We start from the raw sequence: 19,834 nt of genomic DNA, 5'->3' as shown, positions 1-19,834 counted from the left end.
GATGAATAGGGATGACTAGGTGGCTCAGTTGGTTAAGCAGCTGCCTTTGGTTCATGTCATGATCCCAGATGTTATAGTTTTCTAAAATTGCTGGAACAACTGGATAAATATTGGCAAAAGTCAAGCAAAACAAAACAATATAAAAAACAAAAAACAATAATAACAACAACAAAAGGCAACCTAAACCTCACGTTATACAAATATTAACTCTAAATGGACTAAATATTTAAATGTAGAATAAAAAAACCCTGAAACTTACAGAAGAAAATATAGGAGAAAATATGAAGGACCTAGGGATAGGTGAAGAATTCTTAAACAGGAAAAGAAAAGCACAATAAAAAATTTAATACACCTACTTAATCAAAGTTAAAGATCCTGCTAAGGGGCACCTTGGTGGCTCAGTTGGTTAAGCATATGCCTTCAGGGATCCAGCCCCAAGTTGGGCTCACTGCTCAATGGGGAGCCTGCTTTTCCCTCTCCCTCTGCCTGCTACTTCACTGCTTGCATGTTGTCTTTCTCTGTGAAATAAATAAAATATTAAAAAAAAATAAAGATCCTGTTAAGATGATAAAAAGGCAATTTAAAGTGGGAGAAACTATTTTCAAACCACATATCTGAAAAAGGACTCATATTTAATGTATATATAAACTCTCAAAATGTAATAATAAACATAAACACACACGTACGCACACACACACACGTGCATGTGCACACACACGCACACACACACACACACACACTCTCACAATCTAATCTGAAATAGGGCAAAAGACATGGAACATTGTACCAAAAAAGAATATACAAATGTCATATAAGAACATAAGCAAATAACAAAATATTCAACGTCATTAAACATTTAGTGAAATGTAACTTAAAACCATGATGAGATATTCCTACAATTAATATGATTTTAAAAATAGTGACAATAACAAATCTGGTTAGGATGTGGAGAAATTTCTTCATTCAGAGAATGCTGGTAGGAATATAAATATAAATGGTACAGCAACTCTGAAGAATACTTTCAGAATTTCATTTGAAAAAAATACACTTCTCATACAATTCAACGGTCCCATTCCTGGTCACTTATCCCAGAGAAATGAAAACTCACATTCATATACACAAACATGTATCATGAAGGTTCACAACAGTTTTACTTGTCATAACCCCAAACTGCGAACAACCTAAATGGCCTTAAAAACAAACAAAGAAACAAAAACTGTGGCATATCCCCACAGAATGCCAGTGTATCATAGAATACTATTCACTAATGAAAACGAATGGACTATTGATACACACAAAAACCTGATTAAATAGCAAAAGAATTATATTGAGTGAAAAAAGTAATCTCCAGAGATTACATATTGTATGATACCATTTACACAAAATTCTTGAAATGATAAAATAATAATGGCATACACAGATTATATTAGTAAAGGACAGCTGTCATTAATGAAGGAGTAGCCTGGGGGAAATTTTTGTGGTGATGGAAAAATTCTGTATCTCAATCATGGTAGTGGTTAAATAAACGTGTATAAGCAGTAAGCCTGTATAGAAATTTACACAGAAAAAACAAGTGCTTGAAAAACTGCTGAAATCTGAAGGGGTCTGGGGATTGCCCCAAGGTCAATTCCCTGCTTTTGCTACTGTATTACAATTGTTTGATGTTGCCTTTGGGGGAAACTGGGTGAACAGTATATGCAACCTCTCTACTACTTTTATAATTTCCAGTGAATTTATAATTATTTTAGGTACAAAGTTGCTATAAAAACAACTACAACAAACAGTATCAATAATGTTAAGATAGAGGAATATACACAAAAAATTCATCGCAGGCAGTGTAGGCTGCCTAGAGGTACATAGATGTGGCTATAGAATATTTTGATCCTAGTACAAAGAAAATAACATAAATAGATATAATATTTACAGTACCATAGTTTAAAGAAACTGATTAAACTGCTAGCTGAGGCTAGCAGACTTGTTTCCCCTGGACAAGAAATACCTTGAGATATCAGATTTTCACTGTACATTTGGGAATCAATTTAATATTCACCCAGTGAAAAATAACAAGCTTCAGATAATTACCTTATTTAAAGGAATATTATTGTTCTTAATAATGATATTTATAATAAAAAAGATGTGTATAGAGGCGCCTGGGTGGCTCAGTGGGTTAAGGCCACTGCCTTTGGCTCGGGTCGTGGTCCTGGGGTCCTGGGGTCGAGCCCTGCATTGGGCTCTCTGCTCAGTAGGGAGCCTGCTTCCCTTCCTCTCTGCCTGCTTCTCTGCCTACTTGTGATCTCTGTCAAATAAATAAATAAAATATTTAAAAAAAGATGTGTATATCCTCCACTAGGTTTTTTTTTTTTTAGTCTCAAGGGGTTTATAAATAAATTATGCCTTGTTAATCCTATCAAAGTTTGCAAGATGCCCTTAACATACACAGTGAAGATTAAATTGGAGTTCACAGATTTAGTAAATGGAAAAAATTATAACCCAGATTTTCTAGTTTTAATTTCAGAATTTCCTTATTGCTAGACAAGTCTGACTCCAATGGCAATAGATAGTTTTTATTTATAATAAATAAAATTTTGCAATTCTGTTACATACATTGTAATAAAGACAAAATTATTTGCAATGAATATTTACAGTGAATTATTTACAATTATGATATTTCTATACTTACACATTCTTTGGGTTTGATTCATAAGGCTTAATATTTAAAATATAAGTACATGGCAAAGCATATTCTTTAATGTAACGGGATAAATTACTTTGTAACTGAAGAATGCTCACATTTGAGAACCTTAAAAACTTGTACATCTGCATTTGCAGTTTGGATTACAATGTCACAGAAAATAGCATAGCATTTTATTTTATGCAATGAGCAAAACAATTCATATTAAATATAAAAGCAGGGGAGCCTGGGTGGCTCAGAGGGTTAAAGCCTCTGCCTTCAGCTCAGTTTACGATCTCAGGGTCCTGGGATCGAGTCCTGCATCAAGCTCTCTGCTCAGCAGGGAGCCTGCTTCCCCCTCTCTCTCTGCCTGCCTCTCTGCCTACTTGTGATCTTTATCTGTCAAAGTAAATAGATCTTTGTCTGTCAAGTAAATAAATAAAATCTAATATATGTATGTATATATATATATATATATATATACACATATAAAAAAACAGACAATTTGTTATTCTGCTTTAGTGAAAGTATAATGAATGAGCAATAGGCATGATGATGGCCAGTGTCTCAAAAGCAAATAATAAAGATCAGTGAAATATTTAGAAAGACTATGTCAGCTCTAAAATTATTCTTATCATATGTTATACCAAATTGAATGTAGAGAACATAATAGACTATTATGTGAAGGCAATGATTCACTAAAAGATGAAACTAAATAAAATGATAAACATATGCTTCTCCTCAGATTAGTCACTTCTCCTTGGATGTGCCATTTCAGTTCCCACATGACATTTGGCATTTTTTGTCTTGACACATTACAGTCTTAAACCTATGACCTTCCAGAGAGTTTAGCAGAGTCAGAAGAGTCAGAATTATTACCGCAAAGATAAGGGGATAATTTAGTTTTTCAAATGTGGTTTGGATAAATGTCAAGACAGCCTATTACTGATGTAAAAACTCAAATGGAGAGCACCTTCAAAAAGTTCCTATTCATGATATAAAGACGAAGACCCTTTGTGATCAGTATTTGATGAATAAAAGAATATTTTGAGTGATTTTTTTTTCTGTTTGTAAGTTCCAAAATGCGAATTCAATTGGGATATAAAAATCTGATGACTTGACATTTCAAGATTCATTAAGCCCAGAAAATTGTGAATTCATCACTGGGGGAATTTTTTGTTTACTCCTCAATTTACTGTACTCTCCAAATGACTAGTTAATAGAAGCCAGCAAAAAAGTGCATTTATATTTATCTCTATAATAACAGCTACAGCTACCTAATAAACAATAGAACCAAGAACTAAATTTGGTTCTAAAACTTAAAATAAATAATGAAGGAGGTTAACAATTAGAGCTAATAAATTAAGTTTACTAGGTGAAATTTAGGTCACGGGGGTTAAGATTACTCATACTTTCTTCAATATAAGAAGTGAAGGATTAGTAGCTTGAGAACAGGGGCTTTGGAAAAAGAAATAGCTGAGTTTGAGTTGTATTCATTTGTCATAAATATGAGCAATGCATCTTACATTTCCAAGTCTAAGTTTTCTAAGCTGCAAAAGTGTGTCATAAATAAGACCAATTTCATATAAATGTTGTCAGATTTCAATGCTTTCAAAAACACCTAGCACAGGGGCGCCTGGGTGGCTCAGTGGGTTAAATAAAGCCTCTGCCTTCGGCTCAGGTCATGATCCCAGGGTCCTGGGATCGAGCCCCGCATCGGGCTCTCTGCTCAGTGGGGAGCCTGCTTCCTCCTCTCTCTCTCTCTGCCTACTTGTGATCTCTGTCTGTCAAATAAATAAATAAAATCTAAAAAAAAAAAAAACACCTAGCACAAAATAATTAACTAGCAATAAGTCTTAGATATTTTAAGTCCTGCATTATCCTCAGAAAAATGGAAAAATGTTAAGATTCCCTAGACAATGTATACCCTCTTAGTCCATTTCTATTGATAGGTACCTAATCTGATAGTTTTTTGGTGAAAAATGAGAATAAAACACAGATGACTTTATTTAAAAGTTAACCTCTTCATGTGCAAAGCTGAATTCATTCTTTGCAAAATGATTTTTTTATAGTTACATTGTTATAACATTGATAGTTCTTCTGTAAGCAATTTGGTAGTGGAACTGAACATAGTTTGGGGTCAATGTTGATTTTGCTAGACAATAAAAATTATTATAGATCTAATCATATTATGGAAATTAGTGCATGCTTTTTATGGAAAATTTGAAGTGCAGAAAGGAGAAAATTGGATCCACTTACTATAGTTTATGGTCTGCTATTTTTAAAATTTATTTTTCATGAACATTTTTCCATGTCATTAAATTGTCAACAAAATTCTCAGTTTTTAATGGCTGCATAATGAATCCGGTGAATATTGAAAATGACTTTACAAGCTGTGTAGCTTCTTTGAATCCCCGTTTCCTTGTCTGCAGCTTGATGGTGATAATAATAGCCACCCTAAAGGCTCAGTGTGAGGACTAAATGAGGCAATGTTTATGAAAAAGCAGGAATGGTAAGCTAGAATGCACTATACAAATGTTAGTTATTATTAGCTTTGTGAAGCTACTAAGAAGAAGGAACAAAAAATGTGATGGGGTGGATATTGGCAGGAAAAAAAAAGCTTTGATTGATTTATTTTATAGCTCTTTCCTACTTCAAGAGGAGGAATGGATTTTGTAAGAGGTTTTGTCTTTGTTTTTATTGTTGCTGTTGTTTTGTTTTGTTTTACTTCTATGTTAGTATTTCTACAACATAAGTAGAATAAACCTTCCAAAAAAGATAGAAGGTAGAAGAAAAGTCAAAGCCTAAAGCAGGCCAAGAGTAAGAAGTATGAAGGTTTACATCAAGTAGTTACCCTCTTTTAAAGGATTAAAACATATTAAATCAGATTCATTCAAATATTTTTATTTTTTAAATTTTTATTTACACTCCAGTTAGTTTACATACTTGTAATATTAGTTTCAGTTGTAAAATATAGTGATTCAATGCTTCCATACTATGCTCATCACAAGTGCATTCCTTAATCCCCATCATCTATTTAAAACATCTCTCCATCCACATCCCTTCTGGTAAGCATTAATTTGTTCTCTATTGTTAAGACTTTGTTTCTTGGCTTGCTTCTTTCTCTTTTTCCCCATTTGTTGTTTTATTTTGTTTCTTAAATTCCATATATGAGTAAAATCATATGGTATTTATTTTACTCTGACTGACTTATTTTGCTTAGCATAATACTCTCTAACTCCATCTGTGTTGTTGCAAATGGCAAGAATTCATTCTTTTTTATGGCTGAGTAATATTCCATTGTGTATATAGACTACATCTTCTTTATCCTTTCATCTGTCAATGGGCATGTAGGATCTTTCCATATCTTGGTTATTTCAAATAGTGCTGATATAAACATCGGGGTGCATATAACCCTTTGAATTAGTTTTTTTTTTTTTTTTTTTGCATTCTTTGAGTAAATACCTAGTAGTGAATTGCTGTAGTTGTAGTTGTAGTGAATAAAGTAGTTCTATTTTTAACTTTATGAGGAACTTCCATACTGTTTTCCAGAATGATTGCATCAGTTTGTGTTGCCATCAACAATGCAAGAGGGTTCCCCTTTCTCCACATCCTCACCAACACCTGTTGTTTCCCGTGTTGTTGAGTATAGCCATTCTTATAGGTTTGAGGTGATATATCATTGCAGTTTTAATTTGTATCTTCCTGATGATGAGTGATGTTGAACATCTTTTCATGTGTCTATCAGCCCTCTGTGTGTCTTCTTTGGAGAAATGTCTATTCATATCTTCTGCCCATTTTTTAATTGGATTATTTACTTTTTGGGTGTTGAGCTTTATAAGTTCTTTATAAATTTTGGACACTAACCTTTTATCAGATATGTCATTGCAAATATCTTCTCCCACTCAGAAGGTTGCCTATTAGTTTTGTTGTTTCCTTTGCTGTGCAGAAGCTTTTTATTTTGATGAAACACCAATAGTTTATTTTTGTTTTTGTTTCCCTTGCCTCAGGAGACATATGTAGAAGGAAGCTGCTACACCTAATGTCAAAGAGATTACTGCCTATATTCTCCCCTAGGGTTTTTATGGTTTCACGTCTCACATTTGGGTTTTTCATTCATTTTGAAGTTATTTTTTGTATATGGTGTAAGCAAGTGGCTAAGTCTCATTCTTCTGCATGTTGCTGTCCATTTTCCCCAACACCTTTTGTCGAAACATTGTCTTTTTTTACGTTGGATATTCTTTCCTGCTTTGTCAAAGATTAATCAACCATATAATTGTGGGATCATATCTGGGTTTTCCATCCTGTTCCATTGATCTATGTGCCTATTTTTTACTAAAAAAGAGAACTATAGACCAATATCCCTGATGAACATGGATGCAAAAGTTCTCAGTAAAATACTAGCAAACTGAATCTAAAATGTATTTTAAAAATTATACACCACAGTCAAGAGGTATTTATTCCTGGGTTGTAAGGGTGGTTCAGTAGTCACAAATCAATCAGTGTGGTACACCACATTAATAAAAGAAAGGATAAGAGCCATATGATCATTTCAGTAGATGCAGAAAAAGTATTTGACAATGTGTACCCTCGCTTCATGATAAAAAACCCTCAACTAAGTCTGTTTAGAGGGAATAAACCTCAATATAAGAGACCATATATGGTCCCCAAGTAAGTGAAGCCATATGATAATTGACTTTCTCTGCTTGACTTATTTCACTCAGCATAATCTCCTCCAGTCCTGTCCATGTTGATATAAAAGTTGGGTATTCATCCTTTCTGATGGAGGCATAATATTCCGTTGTATATATAGACCACATCTTTACTTCCTTGTGAAGCATAAGGAATAACATGGAGGACATTAGGAGAAGGAAAGGAAAAGTGACTTGGGGGAAATTGGAGGGGAAGATGAACCATGAGAGACTGTGGACTCTGAGAAACAGTTTTGGAAGGCAGGGGGTGGGGATGGGTGAGCGGGGTGGTGGGTATTAAGGAGGGCACATATTGCATAGAGCACTGGGTGTGGTTCGTAAACAATGAATCTTGGAACACTGAAAAAATAAAATAAAATTAAGATGTTATAAATAAATAAATAAATAAATAAGTAAATAAATAGCAGGGTTGTTTGAAGCCCGGGACAATTTTTTTGGGAAAAAAAAAGAGAGAGAGAGACCATATATAGAAAACTCACAGCTAACATCATCCTCAATGAGGAAAAGCTCTGTTTTTTCTCTGCTGTCAAGAACAAGACAGAGATGTCCACTATCACCATTGTTATTTAACATAGTACTGGTAGTCCTAGCTACAGCAATTAAACAACAAGAAAAAGAATTAAAAGGGACCAAATTGGCAAGAAGGAAGTCAAACTGGCATTATATGCAGATGACATGATACTCTATATAGAAAACCCTCAAGATGCTATCAAAAAACTGCTAGAACTGATAACTTCAGTAAAATCATAGGGTACAAAATCAATCTACAGAAATCTGTTGCATTCCCATACACCAATAATGAAGAAGCAGAAAGAGAAATTAAGGAATCAATCCCATTTACAATTGAACCAAAAACCGTAAGATACCTAGAAATAAACCTAACCAAAGAGGTGAAAGTCTTAGGCTCTGAGGACTATAAAACACTGTGAAAGGAAATGAGGAGGACACAAAGGAATGGAAACACATTCCATCCTCATGGATTGGAAGAACAAATATTGTTAAAATGTCTATACTACCCAACTCAATTTACACATTTAATGCAGTCCCTATCAAAATATCAAAAGCATTTCTCACAAAGTTAGAACAAAATATTCCTAAAATTTGTATGGAATCTCAAATATTTTTAAATATTCATACTTATATCAATGAGATCATATGATAATTCTCTTTCTCTGATTGACTTATTTCACTTAGCATAATTGTGGGGGAAGGGAGGGAAAAATGAAAAGATGGGATCAGGGAGGGAGACACACCATAAGAGACTCTTAATCTCAGGAAACAAATTGAGGGTTGCCAGAGGGGAGAAGGGTGGGAGGGATGGGGTGGCTAGGTGATGGACACTGGGGAGGGTCTGTGCTGTGGTGAGTGCTGTGAATTGTGGAAGACTGAAGATTCACAGACCTGTACCCCTGAAACAAGTAATACATTATATGTTAATTTTTAAAATCTGAAAATGCTAGCTAAAAATGCATATTAAAATACTCTACTTGTTTTCAAAAAATATATATTCATACTTATAATTTAATTTCATGAATGGTTTGAGATATATTTTGCTTTGGAGAGCATCAAAAAGTAAGGACCATTCTTCATCCTGCTGTAACTCCTGCAGTTTTTTTTTTAAGTAGTCTCCATGCCCATTCTGGAGCCCAATGAGGGGTAAAACTCACTAGTGAGATACCTAGGTGGCCCAGCTCCTGCATTTCTTTATTTTGACTAAATTCAGCATTCAGAAATATTCATTTGGTGGAGGTGAATATTTTAAATTTATAGTTATGGGTGAATGGTCTAAAAAAGAATTTGTTTATCTCAAAAATCTCTTGATAGTGTTTCTATCATAGTAAAATACAGAAAAATGTAAGGATGGTTTCTCTTCTACTACTTCTTGGAAGATTTCAAACTGTTGAAATATGTTAAAGAGCCACACAACCAGTTTTTTTTTTTAAGATTTTATTTATTTATTTGACAGAGAGAGATCACAGGTAGGCAGAGAGAGAGAGGAGGAAGCAGGCTCCCTGCAGAGCAGAGAGCCAGATGCGGGGCTCAATCCCAGGACCCTGGGATCATGACCTGAGCCGAAGGCAGAGGCTTTAACCCACTGAGCGACCCAGGTGCCCCTCACACAACCAGTTTTATTGTTATGTACAACCATCTGCTTTATTTTAGTAAAGTTCAATATAACAAAAGATAAGCCTTGTGTACCAAAAGCAAATCATATTTATGTATTGGATTGAATGATACAAGACTGAGTTAACCACCAGTTGAACTGCTAGTTCTGCTACCAATTTAGGCAATGACCAGTAGCAAGCTAATCAATCATTTCTGCCTCAGTTTCTATTTTTGTAAAACAAATTCTTTAAGAGTTATTTAACAATAACATTATTTTATAATTGTACAGTTCTTATTGTACCTCTTAATTGCAAGTATGTGAATCCTTATTTTATATAGTTTAAGGATAGCAGACATGTGCTTATGATGCAAGTCAGATCCCAACCTATGTATAAAAAGCTATGCTTTATAGTTGTCTGTTATTTAAAACAGAATATATGACAAGTTTTCCCTCTGTCTCTTTCTTAACCTCAGTCATCATGTATTTCTTTCCGATTCTGTGGTCCTCACTGAACTCCTCTAAATCTTCCCTGTGTGTTTTTTCTTTCATCATCACCATCATTTATCTTTTCAAACCTTCTTTTTTTCCCTTTTAAGAGATATTAAGATATGTTACAAATGTAACTGGACTTGGTTTCATTTTTTTGAAATTGCAACTTGGCTCTCACGAAGTCTACTTACATTAACTCAACATGTCTCTAAAGTTTATGTAGAAAAATCAGTGTGAAAGATAAAAAAAAAAATGACTGTTTTTTCCTGTTGTGAATTTTAGAAGGGAAAAATAAGGAATGATATATGAACAGAGAAGACAGTGCTGTTTTGAACATCATATTGTTTACATTCCCTTTGTGGAAATATGACTTACAGAGGGCAAACAATAGAACCTCACACACAGTTGAGTCAACAAGTATTTATAGAGTGGGTAATAAGTAGCTAACCAACTGCTCCAGATGTGTTGGTGGCCCAGATGAGGACTGTAGGTTAGAGCACAAAGTACCTATGTGATTGTGCCTCCAAAGACTTTTGTTTAAACATTATGAGCTCCTCTGAAGAATGGTTGGTATGTTGGCCAGGGATCAAATCTGTCAAATTCCTTGAAGATAGGCTTCCAAAGTGGACTCTTTAATAAAGTTAGAGAACACAGGATGGAGCAAAAATAGAGATAAATGAGTCCCCTAAATGAGACTTCACTCATTGTCTGAATAAGTACTTGGATCTGAAGACTTTCCAATGGAGGCCAATGTGATACCACTTAATTTAGAAAAGCCTCTGAGGAAGAATAATATTTGAGCTTGGCTTCAAAATCTCATGCTTTCTCAAGCTACAAATTGCTACAATACTTTGGTAGATTTTATCACATTATTTTTGTCTTTTCCCAAATGATTTAAAATCATATTCTTATTACATGAATTCAAATTAATTTTCTTGTGATTATTGTTTTTGGACCCTGACCACCCCTAAAATGGTCCGTGAGAATAGAGAGTTTGTCCATTCTTTGCCTTATTTTCAGCTTCTGGCACTTTGTGCTCACTAAATAAACTAACCTTTGGGTGATACAGAATGAATTAATCCCAGGGAGCTTTAAAACCCATGCTGCAATAACTGATTTGTTGAGTTTCTTTGAGCAGGCAATCACTGACATCCATTTTCAATGACTAAATTAAGAATTGCTCCCTTAGTTCTTCTTTCCTATTCTCCAAGTTTTCACGTGCTCTGTGAAAATCAGACCAAGAGGATTTTTAAGCTCTACCCCTCATCTTTCTGGTCCAAAACGTCCCTCTTCCTATCTGGAATTTCTTGTTTCTAACCAGAGTGATTATTGCATAGGTTTTCCTCTTTCTTTGCTTTGAAACTGACAAATAAAGTTGACATACTACTCAGATTTTAGTTTTGGTTTTACTTCTGAATATAGCTGCTTGGATCACCCATTTTAATAACCTGCCCTGTGACACCCAGACTAAACCAGCTCAGCATCTTCTCCCCAGTCCCACTCCATCCATAGCCCAGGGAAGGACAGCTCAGGCCTGCAGCTGTTTGGAATTACAGAATTTGACAGGTTTGTTCTAAGACTGAGATTCACTTGGGACTGCCCCATGGAGCCTGAAGGGAAAAAGGAAAAATCATCACCTCCTCCTTTTCCTAAGATCTAACAATTACATAGAGTTTCTCAATTGTTCCTAGTCACGTTGCAACATGTCCCGAAGAGGTTTTTAATGTGTGAAAAATAATCTTTGTAAAAGACTTTTAAATAATTCTTCCCTTTTTATTTATTAATTTAACAAATTTATTCAGAATAATTTAAATACATTTTTTGATATACTTCTCTAGCATCTTGAGGCTAGTTAGAGAAGAACTAATTTTAATTGACCAGTTTTCTTTTCATCTCTGCATTATATCACAATGAAATACTGGTTGGTTAGTTGGTTGGTTGATTGTTTGCTGTGGTGTTTATGAACTATAGCTGTGTTTGCCTCTTCACTTCTGACAAAGCACCTCGATAAAGCAGAATATCTATTAAAACACTATTCCCAATTTGTTTCCTTTATAAAAAAGATATGTATAGTATTAATATGAATTTTTTAGGCTAGATGTTTTCTTTTAGTTCCAAGATTCTTCAAATAAGTGTTTTCTACTCTTTTCACAATAAAAAATAGCAGTTTCTTAAGTAGTCATGGTTATGTTTATTAATAGCTTTTTTCACTAATATTCTGGTATGTTGAAAATACTTATCTTTATTTTCTGATAGCCTTTCTGTTAACAATTTTAAAGTATTATTAGGAAATGAAGAGATATTCTGATTAATGTTATTGCTGTCCTAGAAAATCTACATGGATTGTTAGATGAAAAATCACTGGCCTATACAGTCTCTCCTGAATTCCACAAAATATATTTCCAACAGCCCATGGAAATGTCAAACTTAATATATTCCAAATTGAACTTATTATTTCACCTCCAAGCTCCTTCCTTAAATTAGTTTCCATTCTATAATCTTTATCTTTTAAAATAATGTACATTGTTGGGGCACCTGGATGGCTCAGTGGGTTAAGCCTCTGCCTTCAGCTCAGGTCATGATCCTAGAATCCTATGATCGAGCCCCGCATCTCTCACTTGTGCCCCACGTGTTTCTGGCAGCTGGCGGCTACCTGCAACGTGGAGCCCTCGCTCTTCATTGACTGGTTCAGCAGCCACCTCAACTTCCAGATCGAGCACCACCTCTTCCCCACTATGCCAAGGCACAACTACCGCAGGGTGGCCCCACTGGTCAAGGCACTGTGTGCCAAGCACGGCCTCAACTATGAGGTGAAGCCCTTCCTGACCGCCCTGGTGGACATCATTGGGTCACTGAAGAAGTCTGGCGATGTCTGGCTGGAAGCCTACCTCCACCAGTGAGGGCAGCACCCCGGGCCCTGGCTGCCACCAAGCTGGCCCAGGCAGGCTTGACACGTCCGCCCCCCTCCCCACCTGGCCTAGGGGGCCCTGCCCACCCTTCTGGATCTGCTGTCCTCACCTCAGCCCCCTCACCTGTGTGCTTGGCAGCCCTAAGGCCATGGCTCCTGGCCAAACAGGACTAGGGCTAGGGGGATGGTACATAAAGCCACACAGCATGGCATGTTTTCCTAGAGCAAAAATTTAGGGAAAACTGTTATTTTTATATAAAAACAAACCCAGATTAAAAAAAAAAGAGCATTCTCTGGGCAGAGAGCCTGCTTCCTCCTCTCTCTCTGCCTACTTGTGTCTGTCAAAAAAATAAATAAAATTTAAAAAATATTTAAAATAATGTACATTGTCATTTAGAACCTTGTCTCATCTTCCGCTGTCATCATGTGTTTTCTTTTTATTCTCCATAATCAAATCACTAAAAACTGTCCATTTAATCTCAGAATTATTTCTTGAAACTGCCTTTTCCTATCAATTTGTACTAGTAGCCCCTTACTCTCTGTCACTTAGATTATCATCTTATAACTATCTCTCACTTAGATTATTAAATTCATGCTTTAGCCACCAGAATTTCCTTCAACCTTCCATCTTCCATGAAGCTACTAGATTTCTTTTCTTGAAAAGTAAATTTTCATTCAGTTATTAAGTAAGTCCATCATTCTTTTATTCTTCCACTCAACAAATCAAGCAACACCATTCTTGAACTTAAATTTGATTTTGCTTTCTTTTTTCAGTTGCCCATTAGAAAATTTTAGCCACATTTATGACTCATTCACTGCAAAAGTGTAAATTCAATACGGAATGCATTGATGCACTACCTTCATTGCTCACTCCATTTTATATGATCCTCTCGTATTTACTTTTATATTTGTTCTCATCATTGTCTCACATTATGTGTAACTTCATAACCATGATTATGCTATGCCTCGAGTTGAAGCATATATAAAGTCACTAATGGACATTTCCAAACCTAATCTTATGGCTTCAAAAATCATTCTTGGCTTCCCATCACTCATAAGATAAAGTACAAACACCTTAACCTGGCTTCAATGTCTCACCTCTACATTCTTGTGTAGCAAGTCCTATACCTTGTGTTCAGAAACACATGCTCTGAGAAGCACAATTATTTCACAACATTCAAGTAAGGATTTCTCATGTAAAAGTTATAGTGTCAATTAAGTTTGAAAAGTGGCATATGCCACGTTCTCCTTATGAAGATCTTGACTGCACAATTGCTTAAACATTAGTATTTTTCAAACTTGAAGACCTTAAGAATCAACTGGGACATTGTCAAAAGTTATGGAATTTCAGACCTATTTGAAAGATTATGAATCCTATATCGGAGGTGAGTGTTATGGCTTGAATATTTGTGTCCCTCTCCAATTCATAAGTTGAAATCCCAATACTCAATGTGATGGTATTCAGAGGTGTGGCCTTTGGGAGGTGCTTAGATGATGAGAGCAAAGCCCATGAAAAGGATTAGTGCCTTTATAAAAGAGGCCTGATAGAGATCCCTAGGCTTTTCTATTGCATTAAGACACAATGAGAAATCTGCCACCTGAAAGATAGCTTGTACCAGAACAGAACCATGCTGTCACTCTGATTTCTCATTTCCCACCACCAGAATTGTGAGGAATGAGTTTCTGTTTATAAGCTACCCAGCCTGTGGAAATTTGGGTGTAGAAGTCTGAACAGATTAAGACCATGAGTTCATGAAGTCAGTGTTTTGACTAATTGACCTAAACTCCATTTATAATCAAGAAAATTTAAGAAACAGTTGTTAAAATTTGTGAGCATTCTGCATTAAAGAAACCTCTCTGTCTTTGTGTAACCCAGTGTTTGTCATACGTATTTAGGTATGGACATCTTATTTATTTGACACCTAGTTCTCAGAAAAACTTTAAAAATTCTGGCTAATGTTACTCACTTTATATAAAATTCTTCTCCTATTCAGGAAAATTCCTGGACATCCTTCAAGATGCAGCTCAAAGCAATTTCCACTATGAATACTTTCCTGGCCTCTCCTACATAGTTCCAGCTCCAGCTTATAACATAGATCTAGTCACATTGTTTTATTTTAACAAGCCCATTTCCTTCCTTTACTGTATGAGTAACTTGAGGGCATACATACTTTATATGATGAATGCATATGATGAATAAATTAATGAATGACTCCATGAATGAATGGCAATATATTATCAAGGTTTCTAGAATGATTATGGCTCAATCAGCACAATATAATCAGAATCAGTGTCAAATTCCAGTTTTATTCTTTTTACCAATCTAACTCATTTACTGGGGCATATTTTAATGTACAGTAATCTTCACATGTGATCTTAGAAAAACCTATTCCCAAGTTTATGACTACCAACATTCACTATGTCAAATGTCTCTTCTAGACTTTTCTTCATTGATCAAATCTTTCCTGGACTGCTTTGTTGTTGGAAGAGTCAGTGCTTTCTTGCTTTGTCATCTTAGGCACTTACCACATTCCTCTTGAGCTAATAGCTTAAGTATATTTTAGAACTTTTAACAGAGAAAGAACAACTTTATGAAGTGTTTGTGTTTTTTGAAGTGTTGGGTTATGAAATACTTGCTATATACAGAAAACTTGATTTCAGTATAAAATTGTTCTAATAGTTTCTAAAGGAGCTCAGTATGGATTTAAAATATGGTTCCAGTATTTTTTTAAAAATTTAATCTTTGGTTAGATTTTTTTCATATTTTCATATAAATATTTACCAAATACCTCTTGGTACAAATGAAGAAAAAAATCTAAAAAGAAGCATTTACTGAAATTCTATGATTTTTAGCAAACGAAAGAACTATAATGTGTATCAAAATCAAACATTTAATCTTGTGGGGTCTACTTTGGCATTAGGATTTCCACAAAGTTACCTAAAACAATATGCTAGCATGATTTTCTCATCTCTAGTCCGCAGATATGCACTTTAATATCCCACTATTTGTTTCTCAGTTTAAAGTATTTTTAGAATAGAATGCATTTTGACCAGTGAATATAGCTAACTGTGCTGAAAATAATTCTGTTTAACTTTAGACACACACACACACAAATCTAGGATTTGTTTTGAGAAATTGATTATTAATTCTACTGCAGGAATCCTTAAAAATGCAACTTCACCCTTTAAGGCAATCTGTGCACATGTTGTTGTCAGTAATACACAAATTAACAACTTTACAAAGCATATTACTGTTTCTCTAAATTACTAGATCATTTGTTTTTGAGTGAGAAGACAGACTTACCTGTTTTTAACCTACAGAATTCCTACAACAGAGATTTACATATATAAGATAATAAACCTCTGTTGATCTAGTTATCTGTCAACTTCATTTAACTACTAAAACACCCATATGACACATATGGAACTCAACAAAAGAGCTATCCTAATCTATGACAACGGAAATAAATGGTGAAATGAAAGGTTAAAAAAAATAAATAAAAGAATTAAGAAGCTAAATGCAGAAGGTCCTGCATAAATAGCAGAGACTTCTGGGTTATTTTGAGGTAGCCAAAAGGATTCTTCTGGCTGGAAATTTATTGCATTGGCTTAGACAAAAATGTGACTTATTTGTATATCTTAATAGTATCACATTTCTCATAAGCCACTTCTGAGCAGTGGTAGCCAACACATACACAAAGAAGCCACAGACAAGGAGAGAGAAAAGACACATTCCATTATAGAAATGCATGTCCACTTGGCTTGGTGCTCTACATTCTAGAGCAATGTAGGAGTACACTAAAGGAGGCTTGCTGAGGTTTGTCAGTCCTGCTTTTACTGATACAGGGAACCACCTGCAGATGGTTTCAAGGTTATGGGAAGTCACCGGTGGTGTCTCTATCAGCATGCATTAGGTTGCTCAATTTCTGGTTCCAGATCCCATTCTTCTATTATCCAAGGCAGGTGTGGTCAGTTTCCTTTGGTCTTGATTCATTGGCTCTTATTCATGGAAAACTCCCTGGTGTTTTCCCCAAGAAAGGATATCAATTCAGTTCAGTTTTAGCCATCTAATTCATTGTTAAGTTAGCTGGCATGCTATGTCACAGGTTATTATATTATTGGATTCCTGAATGTCCTATTTCCCTTTTTTTTTCTTCAGATTCTCTTACTTTAACCTTGCACTCTGTGGAATAAAATAGTTATGTCTTTTACAGTGATGCTTATACCTACTCACAGAAATATATTTTATATGTACCAGTAGGCACATTATAAATTGGCTCCTTAGAAATCCCAAGAAATATTCCTTGATATTTCATTTTTTTAAAAAAAGATTGTATTTATTTAATTATTTGACAGAAGGAGAGAGAAAGAGATCAAAGTAGGCAGAGAGGCAGGCAGAGAGAGAGGAGGAGGCAGGCTCCCCGCCGAGCAGAGAGCCCAATGCGGGGCTTGATCCCAGGATCCTGAGATCACGACCTGAGCTGAAGGCAGAGGCTTAACCCACTGAGCCACCCAGGCGCCCCTTGATATTTCATTTTTAAGAATACTTCTCAGAAACTAAATCTGTGGGGTTTAAACTTATCTTTGAGAGAATTTTTAAAAACCCTGGAGTTTTACTAATTTTTGCAAAATTTGTATTAGTAGTAGTTGGAAATTTAAGGTGTTTTCCTTTTCACTGATTCTGATTTTGTATTTCTAAGTCTTTATGCTCTGCCAGTATGCTTTCCTATGATCTATTTAATATCCTAAGTGTGTCACTTAATTTGAAACAGACTTGCTCCTGTTTTTAACTATATTCAGTTTGTGGGCTAAATATATGAGATAGAAATAACTGCACAAAATGTGCATTTCTAAGGCTAGACATTCCAAGAAGGCCTTTGCAGCCAAGAATGTGAGTTAGTCTGTACAGGAATGATAAACTTGGGTTCTTTTAAAGTAATAGCAATGGGTGTGAATCTTGAATTTAGGAGTTTATATATTTGATTTACATGAACAGTTGTGTTTGAAGAAGACTGGATTTGAAGGCTCTTGTGTTAAATGTACCCATGCACAAATATGACCAATGCGTGACGTAACACCAGACAAACCAAAAGTAAGTGATGCACAAGGAAATGTGGCTCCACTTTCTCTGCCTTTGTCCAGCTGTCAATCTCCAGTGTGAGCCACTTTATTTTACTTGGGAAGGAAATAGGAAATTAGAGCAAGTGAACACAAACGTTTGTTCAAAAAGGACGACTCTGAAACAGGATGTACATGCTGTGGTTAATAACAGCAAAACACTCCTGGTTTACAATTCCTGCCCAGACTAACTCACATTCCTATCTGAACAGCCTAGTTGGAATGTCTCATACCAGTAACCCTGCAGGCAGAAGTGATGGGCACTGACAGAAGAATGGCTTCCACATGCTTTCAATATGGTGGAAGTTTTAGGTAACAGATTGATTCCATTGGCGACCCGCATGATTTGGGAGGAGCACCAAAGAAGATACACTTTCCACAGATCTAGGCCCGTGTGTAGGGAAAAAAGTTCAAGTAACAAAACTGAAATGCTGTGGTAATAAATCAATGAAGTATGTTCAGTAGCACGTGTGAAAAATCCTAAAGAAATGAGACAAGGATAAATGACTTAAACACACAGCTGAACTACAATGTAAAAAAGAAGTCCTTATCTAAAGGAGTAATCTTTCATTGTTGCAAAGAACAACTAGCCTTTAAGCACAAAATAAATGGTATTGCTATAGGTATGTACTCTCCAACATAGGGAAATTAAAGGCTTAGATGATGTTTCTCAAAACAGGCATCTACTAGAAAACCTAAAATAGTAACATGGTGATAATGAAGCAAATGTGGGGCACTGGGCTTATATTAATTCCACTTTGGAGAAACAAGATGTTAAATAATGTAAAATATTTAATGTAAAATATTTTAATATAGTAAAATATTAATGTAAAATATTTAGCCTAATGAATCCGTCTACATTTCAAAGTATGTGCTGCCTGAATTCTTCAGGCACAGAAATTGGTTTGACTAAAATTAGATCCCTAAAGTAAGGAAAGGTAGACTGGTTGACCCTATTTCAGAGCCCCTCTCTTCCTGAGGTTCATGAATATTAGGTAACATGTCCAAGACTTCACAAACAGAAATTTGAAGGTCTAGCATGAGAATTCAGAATTTTTACTCCAAATTCCATGTCCTTTCTCCCATCTCCCATATTCCAGAAGTTATGATTCAATCCCAATCCAGTCACTGACCATACTGGAGTAAATCAAATCAGTTTTAGGATTCTCCCACTAATCCCTCAATTTTCACTAGAATCAGGTGGGCAAACTATTGATCTTATTTATGATTGGTCTCCAAATTCCTACACTGGCACAGAGGCAAGCTGAAATAATTTTAAATTTCATGAATTTGCTTATTCCTATAATGAAAGTGTATTAAATCTACTCTGGACCAAAAAATCAAAGTGAGCACATCATGCGTCTTCTCTCAAAGTGTTCACAGACCAGAGCAGAGACAGAAAATAAAATGAATGATTATAGTTAATACATTAATATATAAACTTTTTTAAAGAAAAGGCAAAGATAAAATTCCAAATAAAACTAATAAAACTAACATGTAATATCTGGCAGAAAAAAAGTAGCCAGTGAAGTTCACTGCAAAAAAGCACAGGAGAAAGGGCAGAGATGAAGGATAGGCAGGGCCAGTCAGCATCTCTTTCTGTCTCCCTTTTGCCCTCCATAAAAGAGGATAGTTTGGAAATTCAGTGGGTGTGTAGCTTCAATGTGTTAATACACATCCAGTTCCTTACAAGTGATTCATACTATATTTTTAATTATATTATTCTTATTCTATGAAATAATGCCCCCATGATTTATATAATTGGGAAATTATATTTGGGATAATAGACATTTTCCCCATTTTAACTAACTTATATTTAGCAAATAAAA

Source organism: Lutra lutra, chromosome 4 (genome assembly GCF_902655055.1).
Source record: "Lutra lutra chromosome 4, mLutLut1.2, whole genome shotgun sequence".
Lineage (NCBI taxonomy): Eukaryota > Metazoa > Chordata > Mammalia > Carnivora > Mustelidae > Lutra > Lutra lutra.
This window is presented reverse-complemented; position numbering follows the sequence as displayed.